General features: G+C 43.9%; 1 protein-coding gene across 1 annotated transcript in view; it reads right to left on the bottom strand.

The window, feature by feature from the left end:
* TRIM2 (tripartite motif containing 2) overlaps positions 1–3,693 on the bottom strand; it is a 110,100-nt gene extending 106,407 nt beyond the window's left edge. Inside the window, exon 1 of the mRNA XM_040331938.1 lies at positions 3,562–3,693. The gene's annotated coding sequence lies outside the window, so the exon portion shown is untranslated. The remainder of the gene's footprint in view (positions 1–3,561) is intronic.
* Positions 3,694–18,256: the final 14,563 nt, after the last annotated feature.

Genomic DNA, 18,256 nt, shown 5'->3' with positions numbered 1-18,256 from the left:
TCAGCCCAACCCAATTTTGTTCTAAAAACAGGGCAAAAAGTCCCTGTACCAATGCCAGAACACTTCTCCGTATATTGTATGTAGCCGATGCTACGTAAACTTTATACAGCACTCTCAGCGGGTACATCCGTTAATGAAGTAAATGGTTCAGTTGGGCCAGCTTGAAGTGATGAAGATGAACATAACGCTAAGCCAGTGAATAACTTCACTCTCTCACACACATATTTTGATGCATTCCCTTTAACATATGTCACATATACACGTTTAACTACTTGCCAGCCGCCGCAGTTGTACTGCAGTAGGTTGGCACGTCTGCACGAACTGCCATCATTGTACGTAGGCCAATGAGCTATTGGAGGCACATGACGCCAGAGCCGATGCGTATGGCCGGCGGCCACGCTGTCCGTCGGTCACCCGCGATCGTTTCACAGGGAACTAGAATGGGGATCTAGATAACTTTTGCACAAAGCAATCAATATACGCTTATTGCGATTTATTTTACCAAAAATATGTAGTAGAATACATATGAGCCTAAACTGATGAAGAAATTTGTTATTTTACATTATTTTTTTTCGATACTATAGCAAAAAGTAAAAAAAAAAATATATATATATTTTTTTTTTTCTAAATTGTTGTTTTTTTGTTGTTGTTTCGTTTATAGCGTAAAAAATTAAAACTGCAGGGGTGATGAAATACCACCAAAAGAAAGCTCTATTGGTGGGAAAAGAAAGGACATACATTTTGTTTGGGTACAGCGTTGCACAACCGTGCAATAGTCAGTCAGTTAAAGCGACACAGTGCTGTATCGCAAAAATTACCTGGTCCTTAAGAAATATTTTTCCAGCACATCCTGACCCCCAATGGCCTCACTGAATTAGTATGTTTGACAAGTTATGGCACTTCCTTTCCTTTTTATTATGCAAATATTCCACATGAGAACAGATCAAGCTCTTCCAGACCCTCAGTTTGCAGATTATAAAATCGTAGCATCATTTTCACTAGGCAATGAGGAAATAATTCTATCTGGGACTCCTTCCAGAATGATGTGTATTTCCCAGATAAAGGATAGAAGGATGGGGAAGGGGATAATTAACAGATGACCTTTGAATTAAGCCGTCTCAGGGAAAATAACTGCTGACATTTATGTAACAAGCAAATCATTAAAGAGAAAGCAAGCAATGCTTCCAAGATGGGATCCCATGCCCTTAGAGAGAACAGACCACAGAGCGAGAGCGAGAGAGCGAGAATGAATGTTGCCAATAGCCTGAACAGCGCCATTTATTCCCAGTGCAGCCCGATGGTGAACGTTACACTGTGCCCACCCAGTGCACCCCGATTGGGCACAGTGCAACGTTCACCCCCAGTGCACCCCGATTGGGCACAGTGCAACGTTCACCCCCAGTGCACCCCGATTGGGAACAGTGCAACGTTCACCCCCCAGTGCACCCCGATTGGGAACAGTGCAACGTTCACCCCCCAGTGCACCCCGATTGGGAACAGTGCAACGTTCACCCCCCAGTGCACCCCGATTGGGAACAGTGCAACGTTCACCCCCCAGTGCACCCCGATTGGGAACAGTGCAACGTTCACCCCCCAGTGCACCGCGATTGGGAACAGTGCAACGTTCACCCCCCAGTGCACCGCGATTGGGAACAGTGCAACGTTCACCCCCCAGTGCACCCCGATTGGGAACAGTGCAACGTTCACCCCCCAGTGCACCCCGATTGGGAACAGTGCAACGTTCACCCCCCAGTGCACCCCGATTGGGAACAGTGCAACGTTCACCCCCCAGTGCACCCCGATTGGGAACAGTGCAACGTTCACCCCCCAGTGCACCCCGATTGGGAACAGTGCAACGTTCACCCCCCAGTGCACCCCGATTGGGAACAGTGCAACGTTCACCCCCCAGTGCACCCCGATTGGGAACAGTGCAACGTTCACCCCCCAGTGCACCGCGATTGGGAACAGTGCAACGTTCACCCCCCAGTGCACCGCGATTGGGAACAGTGCAACGTTCACCCCCCAGTGAACCGCGATTGGGAACAGTGCAACGTTCACCCCCCAGTGCACCCCGATTGGGAACAGTGCAACGTTCACCCCCAGTGCACCGCGATTGGGAACAGTGCAACGTTCACCCCCAGTGCACCCCGATTGGGAACAGTGCAACGTTCACCCCCAGTGCACCCCGATTGGGAACAGTGCTACGTTCACCCCCAGTGCACCGCGATTGGGCACAGTGCTACGTTCACCCCCTAGTGCACCCCGATTGGGCACAGTGCTACGTTCACCCCCAGTGCACCCCGATTGGGAACAGTGCTACGTTCACCCCCAGTGCACCCCGATTGGGAACAGTGCTACGTTCACCCCCAGTGCACCCCGATTGGGAACAGTGCTACGTTCACCCCCAGTGCACCCCGATTGGGAACAGTGCTACGTTCACCTCCAGTGCACCCCGATTGGGAACAGTGCTACGTTCACCCCCAGTGCACCCCGATTGGGAACAGTGCTACGTTCACCCCCAGTGCACTCCGATTGGGAACAGTGCTACGTTCACCCCCAGTGCACCCCGATTGGGAACAGTGCTACGTTCACCCCCAGTGCACCCCGATTGGGAACAGTGCTACGTTCACCCCCAGTGCACTCCGATTGGGAACAGTGCAACGTTCACCCCCAGTGCACCCCGATTGGGAACAGTGCAACGTTCACCCCCAGTGCACCCCGTTTGGGAACAGTGCAACGTTCACCCCCTAGTGCACCCCGATTGGGCACAGTGCAACGTTCATCCCCAGTGCACCCCAGTTGGGCACAGTTTAACATAATCCCCAGTGCACCCAGATTGGGCACAGTGTAACATTCATCCCCAGTATACACTAATTGGACACAGTGTAACATTCATACAAAAATGAAATATCAAGTCAATAATAAAATCACATCAATGGACACAGTAGCATTGGCTATGTTAGCTATGTGAGATGGCTGTGTTAGTGTAATCCCTTGCACATATACCGATTAGTAATTAGGTCATTTTGTAGTGCGTACTCTGGAATAGAATACTGCAGGGGAAATTTACTAAAACTGCCGCAGACAGTACCCTGGAGCAGCTGTGCTTAGTAACCAATCACCTTTGATTAGCTTGTTCATTGAAGCTTTAAAAAATGAAAGCTAGAAGTGGATTGGTTGCCAGGTACAGCTGTTCCAGATCCTGCATTAGTTGCCTGAAACCTTTCAGTAGTCCCTCTTCAGGAAGTCTCCCACCCATCTCCTCTGCAGGACATGAAATAACACACATCATTCATTTTTCTATCAGATTACTAAAAAACTGCAAAAATAAGATGCAGCATCAGACCACAAGAGCATAGTATGACACAAGCACGTGACGTCACTATTGACAGCTGCCAATGATATTGATGAGCTCACATGAGCAGAGCCTGCAGTGAAATGAATGAGGACTAGTATACATAGTGCACCATTCTGTAGCAGCTGTTCATTGGACATCCAGGAATGGAAAGCCAGATCAGAATGCAGCACAACAATAGATGGGCAGCTATGAAAGTTACTCACTGGTACTCCATAGCTTCATCCTATCCTGTACATTTCCAGGGCCCAGAGTAGTGTGCCTGGGAAGATCAGCCCAATGTCCTAATCCAGCTCCAGCAGCAGAGTGAGATCTGCTCTCAGCACAAACACAAACAGCTTGTCAATGCAGCCAGAGAGGGAGGGGCTGCGAGGAGGGGCGTGTCAGCCAATCATCGCTCACTGCACTCCATGCACGCTGTCATCCTGATCACCATCATTCTTAGAAAGTCACAACAGCACTGATGTGCAACGTGTGTGTGTGTGTGTGTGTGTGCAGTGTACACAGCAAAGCCAATCAGTGTGATATCAGGGTTTGAGCTGTAGTAGAATACTGTACTTTTAAGTCATTGATTAATGCACAACGTTTGGAGTTGAATTGATAACCTTTAATGGTTAATTTAAAGAGAAACTTCACCCCATCATTAAATGTGATAGTCCTAAAATATGTCCTTTTTTTGTGGGGCGTGGCAAACAATCCAAAGTGCACCATAAATTAGAATCCCAGACTGTAGTCCATATATGAAACATACATTGTCCGTAGGTTATCATAAGAAAGGGCTTTTAGAATATAGATCAGGGGTGCCCAACCTTTTGAAGAGCGAAGGCCACTTAAGTGACTTGGTAACCGGTCGTGGGCCACAATGAGCGGAGCGGGTGGATGGCATGTCCGTGTCTGCTCTGCTATACATTTTTTTTAGCGGATCGGATTGGAGGTAGGACACAAGTGGGTTTATGTCTGCCACTACTTAGAGGTGAATGGAGGGTCCAATTGGTCGGACCCCCCTTTCACACTGATGTGCTGTGGTTTACTCGCACCGCGGGTGCAACGCAGTGTACCCTTGGCTTTCCTGCACTTTGCAATAGACTTCTATTATATCCTGCAGGTGTGGTGCACTTTTTGAAAGCACACCAAACCCGCAGGTAATAACAGAAGTCTATGACTCGGTGCAGGAACCTGCAGGAAAACTGCTCTGCACCTGCGGATCAGTTTGAAAGTAGCCCAGTAACCACTGCAGAACAGATATGCCCATATATACATTGTGATTTTAGTAATAAACTGACCTTTAATAACAGTATTCTATTCCATCCCAGAGCAGGAAGTTGCGGGCCACATCAGAGGGCTCCGCGGGCCACAAATGGCCCCCGGGCCACTGGTTGGGCACCCCTGATATAGATGATATGACCTATTTAGGGACAAGAATTCTGGAAGACCTCTAGTACAATAAAACCCAACATGTGCACCATAAATTAGAATCCCAGGCTGTAGTCCATACACCCCATATATAACATTTACAAAGTCCATAGGCGATCAGATGAAGGAGTTTTAGGATACAGATAAGAGCCAGCATTCAGGGACATGAACCCTGGGACTGTCCCTTAACACCATGGAAGACCTGCAGTACAATAAAAGCGGACTGTAGTCAATCCCCCCAGACATTGGCCCTATAGGGGTGATGGGCCCCTTTTCTTGACACTGGTGTGGCTGGTCTGGGTCTCGGCCTCCATACAGCTGTGTTGTAGGGTGACCACGTGTCCCGGATTGCCCGGGACAGTCCTGCATTTTGCAGGTCTGTCCCGGGCACCTTAATTTCAGGACAATACAGTGTCCCAAAATGAAACTGACACAGCCACCCCCAAGCCAAACTAATGCCCCCCCAAAAAAAGGCTGCCACATCACCGCTTTACTCACTGACAGTACTTGTCCTGGGCGGGAATGCCTGAAGGAGCACAGTCCCCGACCCCTGCTTGTGATTGGAGAAATCATAAATCCCGCCTCTTGTGTGCAATCACTGTGCTGTGATTCGTTACAGCACAAGCTGATTTTGGGAAGGGGGGTGTCTCTGAATGGTAGTTTGGAAATGTGGTCACCCTACTGTCTGGGCTCCCTGAGCACTTTCCTGGAGCCAGTCCTTGCAGCAGGTAGCAGCTCAGATAGGCGAGCATGGAGGGGATGATGTTGGCGGCGTTGGTCTTAATAAAGAGCCTATGTAGGGTGGCCGTGGTGCCCAGGGAGATTCCGAAAGTTTTTTTTGTTTTTTTTTTAACCTAGGGCTCTCTCACACTGGTGAGACTCCGCCAGCAGATCTGCCTGCTCAGCGGGGGATCTCTCTGTGCTGACCCAGCAGAGCAGGCGGATGACATTCCTCTATGGGCGTTCAGATGTAAATGGACCGCCTGTCTGTTTGCATCCAACTGTCATCTGCCAGACGGATGGAGAAGGGCCCTTTTTCACGGGTGGATCAAATCGAGTCTGCCTGCCAGTCTTTCAGGTAGACCCAATCAGACCATCCATTGCCTTCTACGGAGCGGTAGAACCAGCATGTGTCCATTTACACCCCACATCCAAACCTATCTGCTGAAAACATGTGGATTGGGGATCCGTTCCCTATCTGTCTGGAGGATCAAATGAGTCAGATGGACATGGACAGGCGGTCTGTTTACTTCCGACCTTCAATAGAGGAAAACAGGCTTTGTCAATTTCTGCTCTGCATAAGCGGAGCAGACACGGACCTGTCATTCACCTGCTCCACTGGCCGAGTCCGCTAATGTGAAAGAGACTGAACAGATCCCCCATCTGTCTGTTTTTAGCAGATCGGATGTTGGCGGGTGTAAAACGGACAAATGTCTGTTTACATCTGCTACTTCATAAAAGGCAATTGATAGTCTGGGTCCACCTGAAAAACTGACAGGTGGACCTGATCAGTCTTTCTGTGTGAAAGGGCCCTTAATGCAGGCAATGGCACTGTCCTAATCGGTGTGATGCTGCATTTGCGGAGCCGCACAATTTTAAAAAGTAAATTCTGTACTACTTTTTGCAATTCTGGGTGCGATTTCCATTGATATCTGTGCAGAAACCCTCACAGATGTCTGTGAAATCGCCGCCGAAATCGGGACTGACATGCAGGAGTGAAATCGTGCGAGTTCAGCTGAATTTGCACCGCTTCATTCCCGCAGCTCAGTGTGAACCTGGGCTTTGACCCACTTTAAATGATTTGATTCAACCCTCTAACTGCCACTTCAAACTGCTGGTCAGCTTGGTCTGTTAAAAAAACTTGAAAAATAAAACAGACTTACTGGCTGGATCACCGGGTGAAGATGAAGGGGGGGGGGGGGGTCGAGAAAACTAATGTTTAATCTTAAATTTTAGTTTTTTGGTTTAATACTGCTTTGATTTATTTATTTATATTAATTCAATTTAACCTCTGGGATAACTTTGGATCCTTCTTCAGTCTTTATACATTGTATGTGCTTAAAGCACATGTAAAAACATTCATATAAAAAAAACGCCCAAATCTATGCAAAGGTAAGAACTACAATAATTAGTGGATTGCGGGCTTCTTGACAGATCTTGTATTGCCTGCTGTTTTAAACTGCCAAAACACACACATAGCCCCTTAGGTAGTATCACCATTCCTAAATAGTCACTTTAACCTACTTCCAACATTAGCCCCTGGGGCCCATTCACAGTTCACATTGCGTTAACACAGAGGACTGTTTAAGGGAAGAGAAAAAGAGCCAGACAGTAAAGCCCCATACACACGGGCAGAATGTCCGGAGACAATGGCCAGTTCAAAAAAATAGTGGCCGACATTCTGCCCGTGTGTATGTCGGTTTGTCTGACAGAAGCCAGCCGTTCGCCTGGCTTCTTTCGGATGCGCATGCTGGAAAACCAACAGCCAACCGACTCCCGATCAGCACCCTCAGCCAATAGCAGAACACAACAGCTGATAGCGGGCGGGGGAATTGCTGGACTAACTTAGCATGCTAAGTACAGCGGCTCCCGACTAGGGCTGCAAGTTTTTTTTTCATGCAACCGCAAACTGTAGGCTTTAGGGTTTGTTTACACTTGCATTGCCCACTGAAAAGTGATCTGTAGTTGATCACTTTTCAGAGGTCATCTAACAGGCTACTGGGAGGTAGTATGTCACCTCCTCGCTATCTGTTTTAACCCTGTAAAACCTACACCACTGTGCTGCAATCGCATGCCTTGCACTTGGTTGCAGGGCACTTTTGACACAGCTTATTTTCTTGAATGACTCATGTTTGGAAGTGGTACTCAGGGGTCAAGTCCTGGGGAAAAAAGTGTGGGAACTCCCACCCAAGACCCACTCCCCCACCAAAAAAAAAATGATACGCTCATATGCATAATTACTAAACCGCATTGTTTTTTTTCCGATCCACTGTACCTTAGTAATCCTTTATGTTACTGGCCGCTTCCTGTATATGGATTCATCGGGGTAGTGTGCGGGTATTCCGTCACTTCCTCAATGCCGCAATGTCTCCTGGGAGCTTTTGTCATTGTTCCCAGGAGACATTGCGGAGGTCTGCAGAACTTAAAGTTCTTTCTAAATCCCGCGACAACTCGCGGCAGACCTCCGCAATGTCTCCTGGGAACAATGACAAAAGCTCCCAGGAGACATTGCGGCATCGAGAAAGTGACGGAATACCCGCACACTACCCGATGAATCCATATACAGGAAGCGGCCAGTAACATAAAGGATTACTAGGGTTCGCCTGCCCCTGATAGTGACTCGAGCTGGGCATCACCGCTTAGTAAAGGATTGGCTCGGGCGGCTTGGCTGCTCTTGGCTGCTCTAGTCCTGCAAAGGGAACTGCGTTCCTGCTGTGAAAAAGGTGCAGGGACGCCGTTCCCCCGCGTTCCCGCAGGACTTGAGCCCTGGTGGTACTGCCCAATAAACTCAAGAGGGGGTAGAATTTTTGCCACGGTATGTGTTCAACCCTATCTGCCACTTCGTTAGATTAGGAGAGGGGTGTTAACAGGGCAATTAAACCGCCTGTTTTTACCTGCTCCCGAGATGCAAGTGCAAACCAGGCACTGATGCCGCGTACACACGATCATTTTTCGGCATGTAAAAAACGATGTTTTTCAGCATGTAGAAAAAAACAACTTTTTTCCAACTTCATCATTAAAACGACGTTGCCCACACACGATCGTTTAAAAAAAAATGCTCTAGCAAAGCGCGTTGATGTACGACGGCACTATAAAGGGGAAGTTCCATTCAGATAACGTCACCCTTTAGCTGAGTCTGTGTTAGTAAAAGACGATTCACGCTTTTCTGTCTGTTACAGCGTGATGAATGTGCTTACTCCATTACGAACGGTAGTTTTACCAAAACGAGCGCTCCCATCTCATAACTTGCTTCTGAGCATGCATGGGTTTTTAACGACGTTTTAGCCCACACACAATCATTTTTTACAACCTGAAAAACGACATTGTTTAAAATGTTGTTAAAAAATGCAGCATGTTCGAATTTTTTTTTTTAATTTTTCAGAACCCGAAAAATCATTTTAAATGAAATTTTTTAAAAACGTAGATTTTTACATGTCGAAAAATGATCGGGTGTACACGGCATTAGAAATAAGGGTGGTAAGGGTGGTAAGAAGGGGAGGGACAACAGGGGGTAGAAATCAATGAGGAGGCTGAAGGCACTAAATGGGTGAGAGGTGAGCAACCTATAAACAAGAGAGGGGGAAGAAGGGGAGCAGCAGAGGCGCTGCCAAACCCAGACCGCTGGAGGGCCCGCAGCAGTACGTTGCCCCAGAGTAAAATCTCCAATTATTAAAGTGAGTAGAAAGGGTAGTCATTGCTACGCAGCCTTAGCCCCCTTTCACACTTGTACGACTTCAAAGTCACACGATTTTACCGCGATTCGTGGCCACGATTTCAATGAATGCCTGTGTAAGTGGCATCAAAATCGGACCAAAGTAGTGCAAGGACTACTCTGAAGTAGGCACAACTTAAAGTCGTCCCAGTATGAATGGTAGTCATTGAAAATAATGGAGAATGACTTGTCATACGATTTTGCAATCCAAAATCGTGAGACAAGTCGTATAAGTGTGAAAGGGGACTTACAGTTGGAGGTGGGCATTACAGTGGTGCAATTAGAAGAGCAGATGAAGTTGTGGTTCTGTTCTTCCTGATTATGGAGAGAGGCTGTCAGATCTGCCATCGTTTTTTTGGCAAACCACATGTGTATAGAAGAGGTACTATCTGTCTCCATAGGGTGGGGATGCATGTGCGGGCTGCATTAACATGTGAAACTATTCCAGAAAACATGAAGTAGCATTCTTGGCTCTGACATCTCCAGCAGAACCAGGGACCTGTGGGTAGATCCTGTAAAGAATGGTTGGGTACCGTACCAGCATACCAATTATTTGTAACCTTGTTCCTTGAGAACCTGTGCGCTAATGTGATAGCTCTTATAGTTATTTGTAAGTTATTTGTGAATTAACAGAGATGAGAAATTCAGATTCACATGTTTGCACAAAAAGAAGGAATAAGTCCTGTTACTGCAGGCCACACCCGCCCATCATCATATTCCCCAGATACAACCATATAAAAATACACACGAAACCTAGGATTTTGGCAAAAAAATGGCCGCAGCACTTTATTGGTTTACAATTTTCATAACCAAAATATATTACTCAATACTTGCATAAAATAAAACATCAAGTAAGCTCAGCTATTAGAACTCGAACAGCTTAAACTTTATAATATACCAAGAAAACATTCCCCCCAGATTTCGGGGTGACCCAACCACACAAAATGCTCACAACGGGGAAAGAGGGAGCTTTTCTTTCCATATTCCTGGACACCACAGAGGAAGTACAAACTTCTGCAGCCCTCTTATAAAGTCCAAAGGAACTTCAGAACCTTCCAGCAGTTCCCATTCGACCATTCCGATTCCCTTCCAAATTACCTTTAAAGGGACAGTGCCCCAAACCCTTTCACCAAATATTACCTTAAACGAGTAAAACACAACAGGGCTGGGTGGCCACCAAGAGAGTGGGCCCAAAGAATGTGCTCCCTTTATCATTCTTGCGGTGCAATGAGGATCCTGTAGAAAATAGATAGTAAGCGGGGCACGGGAGTTGCATCTTTATAAGATCTCGATTCTCAAAAGGGGCAGAGGTCTAAGGAGTGGTTGTGGTCTGGTACAGACCTTAAAAGTTCTGCTGCATGCCATAGAGATATCACTTCAATAAAGTAAAAAGAAAGAAGGTAAACCTTGCATTGTAAAAATGCAAGACACTGTCCACACTGCCCAAACAGACATAAGCCTACACGCTAAAACTGTGTGAACTGTCCTTGCACGTCAGTTAAGGACAGGGCCTATGAGCTTCTAGAATATGGCTATGAGTGATGAAGAACGGGCGTTCCTGGAAGGACTGTTTCTCCATGCAGTACCGCCCATGCTTATGCTCATCAAGGAAGTGTGGTGGATGATTCTAAAATCCCTATTTTCAAATTAGGCTAATTCTTTTTATTATTAGAATCACTGAAATGTTTCTCTTTCTATATTCCTTATACTGTTTATTTGTTTTTATACGCATTATGCATATGTATGTATGGGAATGATCAATACTGCTTATTTTCCTTGAGGATTTTATATCAGATATTGTTTTAAAGTTATGAATTTTTATCAAGAGCAGATGCTGTCATCCTCCTTTTTCCCCCTCATGTTACAAATGTGTTCAACCACTCCTCCCTTCTAAATTCCTCAATTGCAACAGGAAAGCCTCCCCCTCCCCCTCCTTCTCACTCGGACCTCTTGGAAAGGAGCTGAATGAACTTTTTTACACTGGATGTGGGTGCAGCCTTCCCAGGAATAGACTTGTGAGAGGAAACCATCCCTATATGAACTGACCAATGAGGGCTTCATGCCAAGGACAAGCCACACAGGGGGGGTGGGTAAGGGGGCTGGGATGTATGATGTGAACCAATCAAATGCATATATTTGTGATTCTATGCTTTTAATAAAAGGAAGCTGTGTGGGCCATAGCTTTATCTTGCTGGTTGAAAGCTGAAAGGTGAGGATGTGAAATCTCTCTCTGGTTTGCATGCTCTCACTTTTTTAATTTGGACAAACGGTAGGATGGGTTTCACCCTGAGAAATTGTGTCAGGAAATTAATTAATCTATTACAGAAGTTACACATCTCATCAGTAAAATGTGGAGATGTAATTAGCATGGTTTCAATATGATGTAGGCACACATGCCTGACAAATAGATTTAAAAGGCAGGTCAATGACAAGACAGATAGAGAGGAGAAAGGCTTTTTAGCCCCGGAAGGTGTTGGGGCAGGAAAGGAAGAGATTCCTCTTCAATATTTCAAAATGTTATTGAACAGTGCACATTCAAGTCCCTGTTTGAGAGACTCGCCCATGTTAATGAATTTCACCCATCTGGTCTAAATTATAGAAATCATCTCTATGATTGTGTCATCTCTCTGATTAAGTGAAATGCATTAGCTACGGGTCTCTCAGGATCTCTGCGGGTCAATGAGATGTGTCATCAGAACACAACCTTCCTTTACACAGTCTGTAGCCTTCTGGGATGTGTGATAAAAACAGTGGCATAAAAAAAAATGCCACTGTTAGAGGCATCTGGCTTTTTCTTATGGGAATGAGGTCTCGCGCCAATGTGTAAATGAAATCAATATTAATAAATCAAACAATATATAAATAAATAGCCGAGCTGCTCTCTGTGAAATTACATAGATGTAATTTTGTGAACGGTAAAGTGAAGATTTAGAGGCGCTAGCTGATAATATGTATACACTAAATAAATAATAAAAAAATTGTATGCATCAATATATAAATGAGTGAATATAACAATATCAAGTGAATAAATAGTGACCATATATAAAAATTAAACCACAATAGTGGTTTATAAGCAAAATGGTGAAAGTCCACAATGTAAATGGAAATAGAAAAAGATTGTGCCAAAAAATAGAGTCCATATATAAGATGAATCCTCAAAATCATACATAGAAAATCTTCCACCTTCACCAAGATTAAAGAAAGACCACCAAAAAGTGCTCATGGATGGCACCTTACCGCAGATAATGGACCACTTTAATTAAAAAGAGGTCAATCAAGCAGATATAGATAGTATTCCAGACCCAGATCTCTCAGTATCAGCTGTCTTGATAGAGTATTACTCCACGCCACATGCGATATTTAAAGTAAGAGAGAAAAAAACGCCATAGAATAATATTGTTTTTTATTTTTAAAAACAGAAAAAGAAAACGCCAAATGGCCTCTTACTTGATGGGGTGCCCAGCCCCGGCACTGAGGTTAAAAGCGTGGATGTCTATGGGAGAATGGATGGAGTCCCGTGGCCGGTATGAAAACCATGCAGAACCGCACTCGCGTTGTTGGCGTGCGTTCCACCCTCAGGGATGGGAGAGCCAGCGGGACCAGGAAGTGGGAGGGTCGAGCGTGACCTGTAAGCCTCGACGTACGTTTCGTGATGATGTCACGTCGTCAGGAAGCATACAGCGTCACGCTCTGGGTCTGTTTTAAAGGCCCATCAATCAAAAAGTGGGAGGGAATCAGAGGGCGGTAACACTCAGTCCCGGATCAAGCAACTGGACATAGTACAAATAAATATGTCTAGGCCAGCAAGATTAACAGACATTAAAATAAACAATATTAACAATGTTGGCAATATTAATAATAATAGTTACAATACGGGATAGCCTAAGGACATTAACTAAGAAAACCCCAAGAATGCAAATGAAGCATATAGAATGGTAAACAGTTTTGTCTCATAAGCAATAGGCATATCACACATGTAAACCCATGGCAAATATAGAAAAAATGATATTGCCATTCTAATCCAAAAAGGTCTAATATTAAAATGATAAATGAACAATGTAATAAAATAATCTAAAAACATTTAAAATGTTAAATATTCAAATACATTTAGATATTGTCCCTGGTCAAAGGGTATATCTGGATCCATAAAAAAACTTATAATAAATAAAAATCTATTTTAGTTTTCTGGTTATATTATGCATTAAGGATCATAGTTGTCGATGGATATTAATTGTATAATTAGAAAAAATTTATTCATTAGTTAAAAAACAATTGAGGTCCAACTCTATATTTAAACCCAAAGGGCGCATAGTGCGCAATCGGTGCAACCACTGGGTCTCATTTTGGGAGACTTTCTTGGTCATATCTGTACCCCGCCAATGACCAGATATCCTATCAATACCATAAAAAATCATTTTGCTTGGGTCCCTATTATGGCACTCATCGAAGTGCCGAGAGACACTGTGATTAGGATACCCTTTAAGAATATTGGCCACATGTTCATTTATGCGTACTTTGAGTTCCCTTGTGGTGCGACCCACATATTGCATTTTACAAGGGCACTCCAGGACGTATGTAACATACCTGGAGTGACATGTAATTAGTGGCTCTATGGTAAATTCTTTATTAGTTACATTTGATTTAAAAGTGATTCTCTTTTTCCCTTGTCTATTGGTGGTTTTGCATGACCTGCAGCGGGTGCAATAGTGGAACCCTGAACCATCCAAAAATGTCATCGGTCTTTCTGGAGGATCTGGTACGTTTGCTGCTATTTTATTCCGTAACCCTGGTGCCCTCCTATAGATAAAGGAAGGTCTGGGCGGTAAAATTTTGGCCAAATCTCCATCTTTTAATAGAATCGGCCAAAATTTCTTAAATATTTTCTCTACACTCCTATATTGTTGGTGAAAACCTGAGAGGAAGGCCACTTCATTATGTCGTAACAATTTCTCTCTAGGTGCCAACAAAGATTCCCTATTCATATCAAGCACTTCTTTCTTAATATTGGATAAAGCAGATGGTGAGTAGCCCTTTTCCACGAATCTATCCGTCAACAGATCTGATTGGTCATTGAAATCCGCAATTTGATCGCAATTTCTCCGAAGACGCATAAATTGCCCCTTCGGTATAGCCCCCAACCACTTAGGGTGATGACAACTATTTAAAGGGACAAACCCGTTCCGATCCGTAGACTTGAAAAAGGTCTTCGTGGTCAATTTATCACCATTTTTTGTTATAGTTAGGTCCAAATAATTTATAAAGGTCTGACTACACTCTGCGGTGAATCTAAGGCCATAGCCGTTTATATTCATTTTTTCCAAAAAGTTGTCAAGAGTAAGTTTGGACCCTTCCCATACAATTACAATGTCGTCTATGTATCTTCTATAGAGTACCATAGATTGGTCATTGTATCTAAAAATGGTTTCTTCTTCCCATTTATTGAGAACCAAATTGGCTACACTGGGGGCATAACGAGCCCCCATAGCCACCCCTTTAGTTTGCTTGTAGTAGCTGCCTAGTGCCCAAAAATAATTATTCCCCATGGCCTGACGTAACCCTTCCATCAGAAAGTGGATTTGGGCTAGGGGCAATGTAGATTTATCTGTTAAGGCCTCTGTGACTGCCAAAATGCCGTCACTCTGTCTGATGTTGGTATATAACGACTCGACGTCGATGGTGGCAAGCCATGTTTCCTCTGAAACTTTAATGGGGGATAAAAGTAGTAAAAGCTCCCTGCTATCTTTCAGATAGGATCTACCCTGAATCACCAATGGCTGCAGGAATAGATCTAAATATTCCCCAACACGTGAATAGAGGGAGCCAATCCCACTAATAATGGGTCGACCCGGGGGATTGGTCCTACTTTTATGAATTTTTGGCAGGATATACAATACTGGGGTGATTGGTGCTTTGGGAATAAGATAAAGGGCCTCTTTATCGGACAAAATAGAACGTGTGGTACCATCATTCACCCAAACGGACAATTCTGCTTTAAGTTTGGCAAGCGGGTCACCAGGTAAAAGGTGATAAGTGTCAGTATCACTAAGCAATCGCTGGATCTCACCATAATATTGCTCCCTAGTGAGAACGACCACTCCTCCACCTTTGTCCGCTGGGCGGACCACTATGTTTTTATTAGACTCCAATGATTTGATGCCTTCCTTAATCAAACCATTGTTGTTTTTTTGGCCTTTAACTTCCAATTTATATAGTTCGTCTTGTACCATATTTTTAAAAACCTCTACATGGTGGTGGGTGCCCTTCTTAGGGTTAAAAGTAGAGTTATTTTTTAAATGAGTGTGCTGATAATCATCAGTGGATATTTGGGGTGTAGAGATGGTTTGTTGGGAAAAATATTTTTTGATGTTGAGTTTCCTTACGTACTTCTCAACATCAATGAATAAATCAAACTTATTAATGTTTTTTACAGGTGCAAACTTCATGCCTTTGGATAAGATGGTAAGTTCTGCTTTGGAGAAAGTGGTTCCTGCCAAGTTGAAAATACCATCGGTTAATGATCCCGTGGTCTTTTTCTTCCCGGCTCCCCCCCTTCTACCTCTTTTCCTGATTTTTCTGTAGGGGGTTGGGTGGTGGGAGGGATCTTGTATGGCTCTTTCCATCCCCTCCATTCCCCCCCCGGTGGTTGGTTATACTGATATTGGTTGGGTCTACCTCTAAAATTACCCCGAAACTGGCCCCTCGGAGGTCTAGGGCCGTATTGTGGGGGGACCATGGTTGTAAGGTTGATAATTAAAATCCATGGGTCTGTTGTCCAGTGGGGCAAACCTATTATATGTTGGAACTGGATATGAACCCCCGTAGTAATCATTAGGTGGTGGGTAATAACCCTCATGGGGGGGCGGTGGGCCTCTCCCCACCTGCTGTTGTGACCCTCTAGTTTGAGAAGGAGTTTTGATCTTTTTTGGAGTTTGGGTTTTTTGTTTAACTTTGGTTAGAGCTTGATTAACCACTTTAGGTACTTCCCCATCTTTCTCGTCCATAGATATATTTGATACGCCTGGGTCAATTTGAAGTTGCCACTTATAGACTTTTGAGTCTTCGTAGTCCTTAATGTCCCGTTGGTACTTTTTAAGTTTCTTCTGTTTAATATCACTATCATATTTGGATAAGTAAGACTGTAATTTCTGTGCCTTCTCCAAATATTCTTTAGTTTCCATATGAGGACCCATTTGTTCCTTAAGGCCTGCTATATTAGCCTCAACTTTAAGATTTTTGGCTTTCCGCCTCCGAATCATGAGTTGTAAAAGTTTCTGTTCGCAAGCATTAAATTTTTTTTTCGAACCACTCATCCAATAGAGTCATATCTTCAATACCATCATTAGGATGTACATCCCATCTCAACCTCCTGGGTGTAAGGTTCTTTGAAATATAAATTTCAAAAGAGGCAATATCCCACAATAAACGGATCTGTTTTTCCATATTATTTTGGAGTTGTTGAAACCCTCTCTCTATATCAAGATTGGGACTAGGTAATTGTTGGAAAATGTCTTCAATATTAGTCTGTCGACTATGCATAAAGTTGAAGACATCCATGGCTGCGTAGAGAGAACTATGCTGATAGCTGTGATATGGGAATGAGGTCTCGCGCCAATGTGTAAATGAAATCAATATTAATAAATCAAACAATATATAAATAAATAGCCGAGCTGCTCTCTGTGAAATTACATAGATGTAATTTTGTGAACGGTGAAGATTTAGAGGCGCTAGCTGATAATATGTATACACTAAATAAATAATAAAAAAATTGTATGCATCAATATATAAATGAGTGAATATAACAATATCAAGTGAATAAATAGTGACCATATATAAAAATTAAACCACAATAGTGGTTTATAAGCAAAATGGTGAAAGTCCACAATGTAAATGGAAATAGAAAAAGATTGTGCCAAAAAATAGAGTCCATATATAAGATGAATCCTCAAAATCATACATAGAAAATCTTCCACCTTCACCAAGATTAAAGAAAGACCACCAAAAAGTGCTCATGGATGGCACCTTACCGCAGATAATGGACCACTTTAATTAAAAAGAGGTCAATCAAGCAGATATAGATAGTATTCCAGACCCAGATCTCTCAGTATCAGCTGTCTTGATAGAGTATTACTCCACGCCACATGCGATATTTAAAGTAAGAGAGAAAAAAACGCCATAGAATAATATTGTTTTTTATTTTTAAAAACAGAAAAAGAAAACGCCAAATGGTCTCTTACTCGGAGGCGGAAAGCCAAAAATCTTAAAGTTGAGGCTAATATAGCAGGCCTTAAGGAACAAATGGGTCCTCATATGGAAACTAAAGAATATTTGGAGAAGGCACAGAAATTACAGTCTTACTTATCCAAATATGATAGTGATATTAAACAGAAGAAACTTAAAAAGTACCAACGGGACATTAAGGACTACGAAGACTCAAAAGTCTATAAGTGGCAACTTCAAATTGACCCAGGCGTATCAAATATATCTATGGACGAGAAAGATGGGGAAGTACCTAAAGTGGTTAATCAAGCTCTAACCAAAGTTAAACAAAAAACCCAAACTCCAAAAAAGATCAAAACTCCTTCTCAAACTAGAGGGTCACAACAGCAGGTGGGGAGAGGCCCACCGCCCCCCCATGAGGGTTATTACCCACCACCTAATGATTACTACGGGGGTTCATATCCAGTTCCAACATATAATAGGTTTGCCCCACTGGACAACAGACCCATGGATTTTAATTATCAACCTTACAACCATGGTCCCCCACAATACGGCCCTAGACCTCCGAGGGGCCAGTTTCGGGGTAATTTTAGAGGTAGACCCAACCAATATCAGTATAACCAACCACCGGGGGGGGAATGGAGGGGATGGAAAGAGCCATACAAGATCCCTCCCACCACCCAACCCCCTACAGAAAAATTAGGAAAAGAGGTAGAAGGGGGGGAGCCGGGAAGAAAAAGACCACGGGATCATTAACCGATGGTATTTTCAACTTGGCAGGAACCACTTTCTCCAAAGCAGAACTTACCGTCTTATCCAAAGGCATGAAGTTTGCACCT

This window comes from Rana temporaria, chromosome 1, assembly GCF_905171775.1.
Source record: "Rana temporaria chromosome 1, aRanTem1.1, whole genome shotgun sequence".
Classification (NCBI taxonomy): domain Eukaryota; kingdom Metazoa; phylum Chordata; class Amphibia; order Anura; family Ranidae; genus Rana; species Rana temporaria.
Note: the sequence above shows the minus strand (reverse complement) of the source record. Positions and strands in the feature narration are given on the sequence as shown.